General features: G+C 43.3%; 1 protein-coding gene across 1 annotated transcript in view; it reads left to right on the top strand.

Moving 5' to 3' along the window:
* RNF130 (ring finger protein 130) overlaps window positions 1-8,444 on the top strand; it is a 132,277-nt gene that overhangs the window by 101,692 nt on the left and 22,141 nt on the right. The window lies entirely within an intron of this gene.

Raw genomic sequence — 8,444 nt, 5'->3', positions numbered from 1 at the left:
AAAAAAAAAAAAAAAAGAATGAGGAACGGTACAGTTCTGGGGGGGCGGGGATGACGGAATCTATAATATCTACCAAAGGTGCCAGGAAACAAGGAAGCGATTAAAGATGACTGAGGTGATATCAGAAGGACCCAGGTGCCTTCTTAGCAGAACTCTCCATACTGGAAAGTGAGACGGGAGCACCAAGGAAATTGGACGATATCAAAGAACCAACCTGCTCTTCAGAAAACCCAAGTTTAATAAATGATGCGTCTTGGGGCTCCTGGGTGGCTCCATCGGTTAAGCATCCGACTCTTGATCTCAGCTCACGTTTGATCTCAGGGTCGTGAGTTCAAGCCCCGCGTTGGGCTCCACACAGGGTGTGGAGCCTACTTAAAAAAAAAAAATGACCCTCAAAAATGATTCATTTCGTGTCTTCTGTACGCATTGTATTATTGTATAGTAAACAACTTGTTGGTGAGGGGAAGTTCCTTATAAAAGAATTCCAGCTGATCAATGAATTACAGAATTAGCAAATCCCCATTTTGTAACCGTTAATGAAATGACAGCCTTAGGCAGTGATCGTGAGTGGATGCTAAAATCAGCTGAAGGACATAGGGAGCTTTACAATGGACGGATGGAGCTGACAAAGCCCGAGTGTACGCAATCGTGCTTGATGTCCGTGAGAGCGGGAAAGGCGAACTGTGCGTCCTCACGCTGGGGTGCGTTAGGAAGTACACAGCACCATCTAGGACGTGCTCTCGCCAAAGCAGGTGAGCCTACATCTAACTGCTGTTTCATAAGAAGTGGACCAAGTACAATGACACCAGGAGGAAACAAGCAGCCAAATTTAGAATGTGGGACATCCTATTAGACAAATAACCCAGTTTTGTCGTTTTAAAATGGCATTTTAAAAAAGTATGGTGGAGACTTCTGTTTGGGGCCAAAATAGCATCAGATAATGAACTTGGTTTACTCTCCTGCCTGAAACAGTTAAGAAGAGACAACAGCAAAAATATATGAAATCATGTTGTCAAGAAACCAGACAACAAGGGTCAGGGATCCCTGAGAAATGGCAAACAGAGGAGATGAGCTTAAAGTTTTAAGAGTCTCCCCTAGTGTCGGAAGCTTCTCTCTCCTTTACCCCCCGGGTTCCTGCCCTGCTCAGTCCCTGGTCTTGTTTCCCTCAGGGAGGGAGGGCTCTTTCCTGTTGGGGGTTGTGGTGGGTGTTTCAGATCCTCAGGGGAGTGGGCCGCCCCGGATTAGCTGATCTTCCGTCCCTCATTTTGTGTTTGTGTGCTGATCTGTAAAGTGGGGCCTGAGAAACGTCCCCGGGTCACTCACTGGTTGTATCTCAGTCACCTGCCGAGGCTTCTGTTCAGTGAGCAGTCTCTCCTAGGGGTGTGGGGAGGTATTTTATGCTGGCTCTTGGGACTGTCAGAACCCCTTTTCTCTTCCGTTTCCTGCCTCAGCACAGCTGCTGTTTAGAGTAAAGCTACAGTTGGTGGTCTGACCCCATCTACTTGTCGTCTGGGGTTTGTGGGAGACCCTTCCACCTGCTTCTGTTAAAGGTGGTCTGGGCCTTTTCATGAGGAAATTCAGTAAGATTTAAAAATTACTCCGCTCCCACCGCCTTGTCCCAGTTAAAGGCCCCTCTTCTCAGGATTTTCTTTCTGTCTTTCCACGGAGCGACTCTGGTCAAGGCCGCCATGACCTGTGTTTGCCGTCTCCAGTGGCTGGGTCTCAGTGCTCATAATGCTTGACCTCAGACATCATACGTCCCAACCTTCACTCCTGCAGCCCTGCTCTCCCTGCCTCTTCCCCGTGTCGTGAAATGGTGATTTGACTCTGAGCTGCACAGCCAAACCAATCTTGAATAAGAAGAACTAAGTTGGAAGTCTCACATTCCCTGATTGAGTAACTTACTGCAAAGCTCCAGTAATCAGAACAATGTGGTGGGGGCATAAAGACAGACAGACCAGTGCAATAGAGAATCCAGAAGTAAACCCTCGTATGTGTGGTCAAATGATGTTCGACAAGGGTGCCAAGACCACTTGGTGGGGAAAGGACAGTCTTTTCCACAAATGGTTCTGAGGAAACTGTCCACATGACAGAAAATGATATTGGACCCTTACACAAAAATTAATGTAAAATGGACCAGAGATGTCAACATAAGAGCTAAAACTGTAACTCTTAGAACGATACATAGGGAGAAAGCTTAATAACACTGGATTTGGCAGTGATTTCTTGGATATGACGACAGTAGCACAAGTAATAAAAAAAATAGGTAAATTGGACTACATGAAAATTTAAAACATCCGTGCATCAAAGGACATAATCAAGAGAATGAAAAGGCAACCCATAGAATGGGAGAAAATATTTGCAGATCATGCCTCTGATAAGGGGTTAACAGCCAGAATATATAAAGAACTACAACTTAACAGGCAAACAACCCATATATATATTTGAAAAAAGAAAAGAAAAAACCCCAGGCAAAGGACATGAAGAGATGTTTCTCCAAAGATATATGAATGGCCAGTTAGCACATGAAAAGGTGCTCCACATCACTAATCATTAGGGAAATGAAAATCAAAACTACAGCGAGATACCACCTCATACACATTAGGATGGTTACTGTTAAAAAACAGAAAACAAGAAACAGACTCTTAACTACAGGGAACACACTTGATGGTCACCGGAGGAAGGTAGATGAGGGGATGGGGGAAACGGGATGGGGATTAAGGAGGGCACTTGTTGCGACGGGTCCCTGGTGCTGTATGGAAGTGTTAAATCACTGTATTGTACACCTGATACTAGTATTACACTGTATGCTAACTAACTGGAATTTTTTAAAAACTAAAAAATAAATAAATAACGTTAGCAAGGATATAGAGAAATTCGAGGTCTTGTGCCCTGTTGGTGGGAATGTAAAACGGTACAACTGCTATGGAAAGAAGTATGGAGGTTCCTAAAAGAATTAAAAGTAGAATTATCACATGACCCAGCATTCTACTTCTCGATATACCCGAAGCGACGAGAGCAGGGTCTCAGAGAGGTGTCTGTGCCCCCGTGTTGGCAGCAGCACTATTCATAGCAGCTGGAACGTGGAAGCAGCCCAGGTGTCCGCCGACAGGTGAATGGAGGAGCAGAATGTGGCGTGTGCCCACGAGAGAGCATCACTAGCCTTCAAAAGGAAGTCAGCTCTGCAGTACGCTACAGCACTGACGAGCCTTGAAGACATATGCTGAGTGAAACGAACAGTCACAGAAAGACGAATATCGGGTGGCTCCACGAACGTGAGGTGCTCAGCGTGGTCAGAGTCATAAAGACAGAAAGTGGACCGGTTCTTGTTCTCAGGGCACTTCCGGGGGGGCTCAGTCGGTCGAGTGTCGCTTCTTAATCAGAGATGAGTAGATTGGTAAGAAGACCTGGCACCTAAACATTGATGCTCCTAATAAGAAAGCTCCAAACGAATGTGAAGTGCAGACCCGGGGGGGTGGGGGTGCTGCAGAGAGCAGCAGACAGCCCTGCCGCTACGGTCCGAGGTTTCAGTACTGCTCGCTCAACAACGGAAAGAATACGTGGACAGAAAATCAGCGCGTATGTAGAAGATTTAAACAGACATCATCAATTAACTTGACCTGATTGACACTGAAAGAACAGCCAATCTTTTGACGTGTACTCCGAGCCATAAAACAACTCTCAGTGGATTTAATGGGATTTGAGCCCGACAGAATATGTTCTCTGACCACTTGGAATTAAATCAGAAATCAGGGGCACCTGGGTGGCTCCGTCGGTTAAGCGTCTGCCTTTGGCTCAGGTCATGATCCCAGGGTCCTTGGATCAAGCCCCACATCGGGCTCCCTGCTTAGCAGGGAACCTGCTTCTCCCTCTCCCTTTGCCCCTCCCCCTGCTTGCACGTGCTCTCTCTCTCTCTCTCAAATAAAATCTTTTAAAAGAAGAAAAGATAGGGGCGCCTGGGTGGCTCAGTCATTAAGTGTCTGCCTTCGGCTCAGGTCATGATCCCAGGGTCCTGGGATCAAGCCCCACGTTGGGCTCCCTGCTCAGCAGGAGGCCTGCTTCTCCCTCCCACTCTCCCTGCTTGTGTTCCCTCTCTCACTGTCTCTCTTGCTGTCAAATAAATTTTAAAAAATCTTTAAAAAAATACTTAAAAAAAAAAAGAAGAAAAGATAAACAGCCCTGTATTTATCAGGAAAATTGCATTTGTAGTGTAAAACCTTCCAAAAACAAAAAAGAAAGAAAACTCCAGGCAGATGGTTTCTGTTCTATCAAATATTTAAGGAAGAAATATACAAACTCCAGAAAATTGAAAAGACAGGAATATACCTCTCATTTCATCCTATAAAGCCAGCAACATCCTGATACCAAAACTAGACAAAATCATTACAAAACAGGAAACTACAGACGTGAAGCCCTCTTGAACAAAAATGTAAAAATTCTAAAGAAAATTTTAACAAATTATACCCAACAGTGTATAAGAAGGATAATTCATCATGACCAGGTAGTATTGATCCCAGGAATGCAAAGCTGTTTTAACACTAAGAAATTAATCAATGTAATTTACCATATTAACGGACCAAAAAAAAAGGGGGGGGGAAACCATATGTCTCAGTAGATGGGGGAAAAAACACTTGCCAAAATCCAACATCTCTTCCTGATTTTAAAACTTTTTGCAAACTAGGCATAAAAGGTAACTTCCTTAAACTGACGGGGCATCAGTGGAAAACTAGCAGCTCTACCATCATACTAAATGGTGAAAGATTAGATACTTCTTTTTAAGATCAGGAACAATAGAAGGATTTGTGCTCTGATGACTTTTATTTCCACATTGTACTACCAGTTCTAACCAGTACAACAAGGAATAAAGAAAATAAATAAAAGGTACCCATATCAGAAATGAATAAATAGGATGGCTTAGTCGGTTAAGAATCCCACTCTTGATTTCAGCTCAGGTCACAGTGTCAGGGTCGTGAGACCGAGCCCCACATCCGGCTCCGGCTCTGCACTGGGCACAGAGCCTACTTGAGATTCTCTCTCTCCCTCACCCTCTGCCCCTCCCCTGCTAACTCTCATTTGCTCTCTTTTTAAAAAGAAAGAAATGACTAAATAAAGCTTTCTTCATTCACAAAGGGCATTAGTGTCTGTGTAGAAAATTGTTGGAGTCTGTAAAAAGGCTGCTGAAAGTAACAAATGGGTTTAGCAAGGTTGAAAGGTATAATATCAATATACAAAAATCTATTTTATTTCTATACAAGCAATGAATGCGAGTTGAATTTTTTTTAGTACCATTTCCATTAGCATCAAACAGAAAATAGAATAAACGGGAAATTGTTAGAGATCTGACAAAAGACGTGTGAGACCTGTACAGTAAAAACTATAAAAATACTGCAGAGAGAAATTAAATAAGAACTAAATAGATGGAGAGATACGCAGTGTTCAAGGAAAGACTCATTACTATTAAGATGTCACTTCTCAAACTGATCTATGCAGTCAGTGCAATCAATCCTAATGTATATCTGAGATAACTTTTTTTATAGAAATTGACAAGCTTAATCTAAAATTCTTACGGGAACACACTGGATCAAGAACAGCTAAAGGAGGTTGGAAAAGAAGGGGGGGAAGTTGGAGGTGTAACACTATCTGATTTCAAATTTGTTTTCACAAAGCACTACAAGAAATTAATGACAGTGTGATATTTGCTTAGTGATAGGCAGATATGTAATACAAAATGGCGTTCAGACGCAGACCCACACATTTATGGGCAAGTAGTTCTCACCAAATGTACAAAGGCAGTCCAGTGGAGAAAGAGCAGCCTTTTCAACAAACGGTGCTGGAACAGTTGTGTATCATACCCCAGAAACAAACCTGCAACCAGTACCTCACACCATATACAAAATTAACTCAATATGGATCAGAGGCCTACATACAAAACCTGAAACAATAAAACTTCTAGGAAAGAGGGGAAAGTCTTGTAACCTTGGGATAGGCAAAAATTACTTAGATATGGTACCAGAATACAGCCCACAAGTGAAAAATTGGTAAGTTAACCATCAAAATTAAAAACTTATGCCACCAAGTGAGAGAAAATGTATGCAAAAAGAATTGTATCCAGAATACGTAACCCTGGGGCACCTGTGTGGTTCAGTCTGGTTGAGCCTCCGACTCTTGATTTCAGCTCAGGTCGTGATCTCGGGGTCATGAGATAGATCCCCACGTCAGGCTCCTCACTCAGCGGGGAGTCTGCCTGAGATTCTCTCTCTCCCTTTCCCTCTGTCCATCTCCCCCGAAATAAATAAATAAATCTTTAAAAAAAAAAAGACTATGTAATAAATATACTGTCAAGTCAATGATAAGAAAACACACAGCTCCATAGAAAAATGGACAAAAGATGCAGACAGACACTTCAGAGATGTGCAGATGGCAAACAAGTACACGAAAAGATGCTCACCATCATTCGTCATTAGGGAAATGCAAATTTATTTTTTTTTTTTAAAGATTTTTATTTATTTATTCGACAGAGAGAGAGACAGCCAGGGAGAGAGGGAACACAAGCAGGGGGAGTGGGAGAGGAAGAAGCAGGCTCCCAGCGGAGGAGCCCGATGTGGGGCTCGATCCCATAACGCCGGGATCACGCCCTGAGCCGAAGGCAGACGCTTTAACCGCTGTGCCACCCAGGTGCCCCGGAAATGCAAATTTAAACCACAGTGAGATACCACTGCACCCCTCTTAGAGTGATTACAATCAGATGAAGAAGACTGATCACCCAAGTGTTGGTGAGGATGAGGAGGAACTGGGATTGTCATACGCAGCTTGTGGAAACATAAAAATGGCCCGCTCACATTGGAAAACACTTCGGCAATCTCTTACGAAGTCCAACACACCACCCTATTGCCGGTCTTCGTACTTCGTAAGTATTTACTGGAAGAGAAGAGAAAGCACACGTCCTTACAAAGACTTGCACAAGTCAGTAAGGTGGTTTTCAGCTTTATTCATTGCGGCCAAAAGCAGGGAAACAATACAAAAGTTCCATCAACAGGTGAAAAGATAAGTAAATGTTGGTATATCCATACAGTGGGATACTACACGGTGTAAGAAAGCAATGGACTGACTGTTGATACATGCAGCAACATGGATTAATCTTAAAATGATTATGCTGAGCGAAAGAAATCATGTACAAAATAGTACATAGTGTATCGTATTTGTGTAAAACTGAAAAATACAAAGTATAGTAGCAGAAAGTAGGAGATGAGCGGAAGGAGGGCAGGAAGAGACACAAGGATTGGGGAATAATAGATATGCTATCTTGGTGGTAGAGATGGTTTCATGGGCCACGTCAAAATATCAGATTGTGCACTTTCAATATATACAGTTCAAGTCCGTTCTATTTCCACAGGTTAAAGATACATATATGGCAGAGGGGACTCTCACAGATTAAGAGAAACGAGGGGAACAGCTACCAAATGCAGTGTTTGGACTTTGTATCCTGAGTCAAACAAGCCAACTATATAAAAAAGACGTTCTGGGGGCGCCTGGGTGGCTCAGTCGGTTGATTGGCCCACTCTTGATTTCAGCTCAGGTCGTGATCTCAGGGTCCTGGGATCAAGCCCCTCAGGGCCTGGGCTCCATGCTTAGTGGGGGCTCTGCTTGAGGATTTTCTCTCTCTCTCTCAAATAAATAATTAAAAAAAAAACTCTGGAGAGAACTGGGGAAATTATAATATTGTCTGAGTGTTTGAGAATGTTGATTAATTATTGTTAATTTTGTTAGATGAGACTGTGGCAGCAAACAAAAGCCCCTATCTGTAAGACATAGTGACAACTTTATGGGTGAAATGATACCATGCTTGTCATATGCTTTGAAATCCTCTAGCACAGTAAAGAGGAGGGGACAGATGGAAAATATCAGTAAGATATTGATCATTGAAGCTAGATGATGGATACATAGAGGTTCATTAACTTATATTCTGTTGTGTATTTTTAAATTCCCCCTTAAATTTTTATGTTTCTATAATTTTTTTTTAGCCTCAGGATATAAAATCCAAGGTCTCCCATTCTCCTAGCCTCCACCATCCCCCCTCAGGCTCAGCATCTGCCTCTTCCCAAAGTTCAAGATTTGCTTATGTGTAGAGTGACCACCTGTCCCAGCGCGCCTGTTTGCACTCACTGTCCCGTGTAATTACTGATAGGGCCCTCTGACTCAGAACGTTCTGTTTTGCACGATCAAATGTGTGCTCGTCCTAGCGATATCGAATAATTTCCTTCATAGTCCTGGACTTCACACCGATTTATTAGATTTCCTTTGTCCAGAAGCCCCCCTCCCACCCCCTGTGCTTTTCCTGATCGGATTCCTTCCCCCTGGTGTTTCACATCTCAGCTCAGACATCCTTTCTTCAAGCCTTCCCTGGCGTTCCTCCTCTGCCCCGTCCCCCCCACCTGCCCACGTTT

This window comes from Ursus maritimus, unplaced genomic scaffold (assembly GCF_017311325.1).
Source record: "Ursus maritimus isolate PB19 unplaced genomic scaffold, ASM1731132v1 scaffold_5, whole genome shotgun sequence".
Taxonomy (NCBI): Eukaryota; Metazoa; Chordata; class Mammalia; order Carnivora; family Ursidae; genus Ursus; species Ursus maritimus.
The sequence above is the reverse complement of the archived record's forward strand: the minus strand, read 5'-3'. Positions and strand labels throughout refer to the sequence as shown.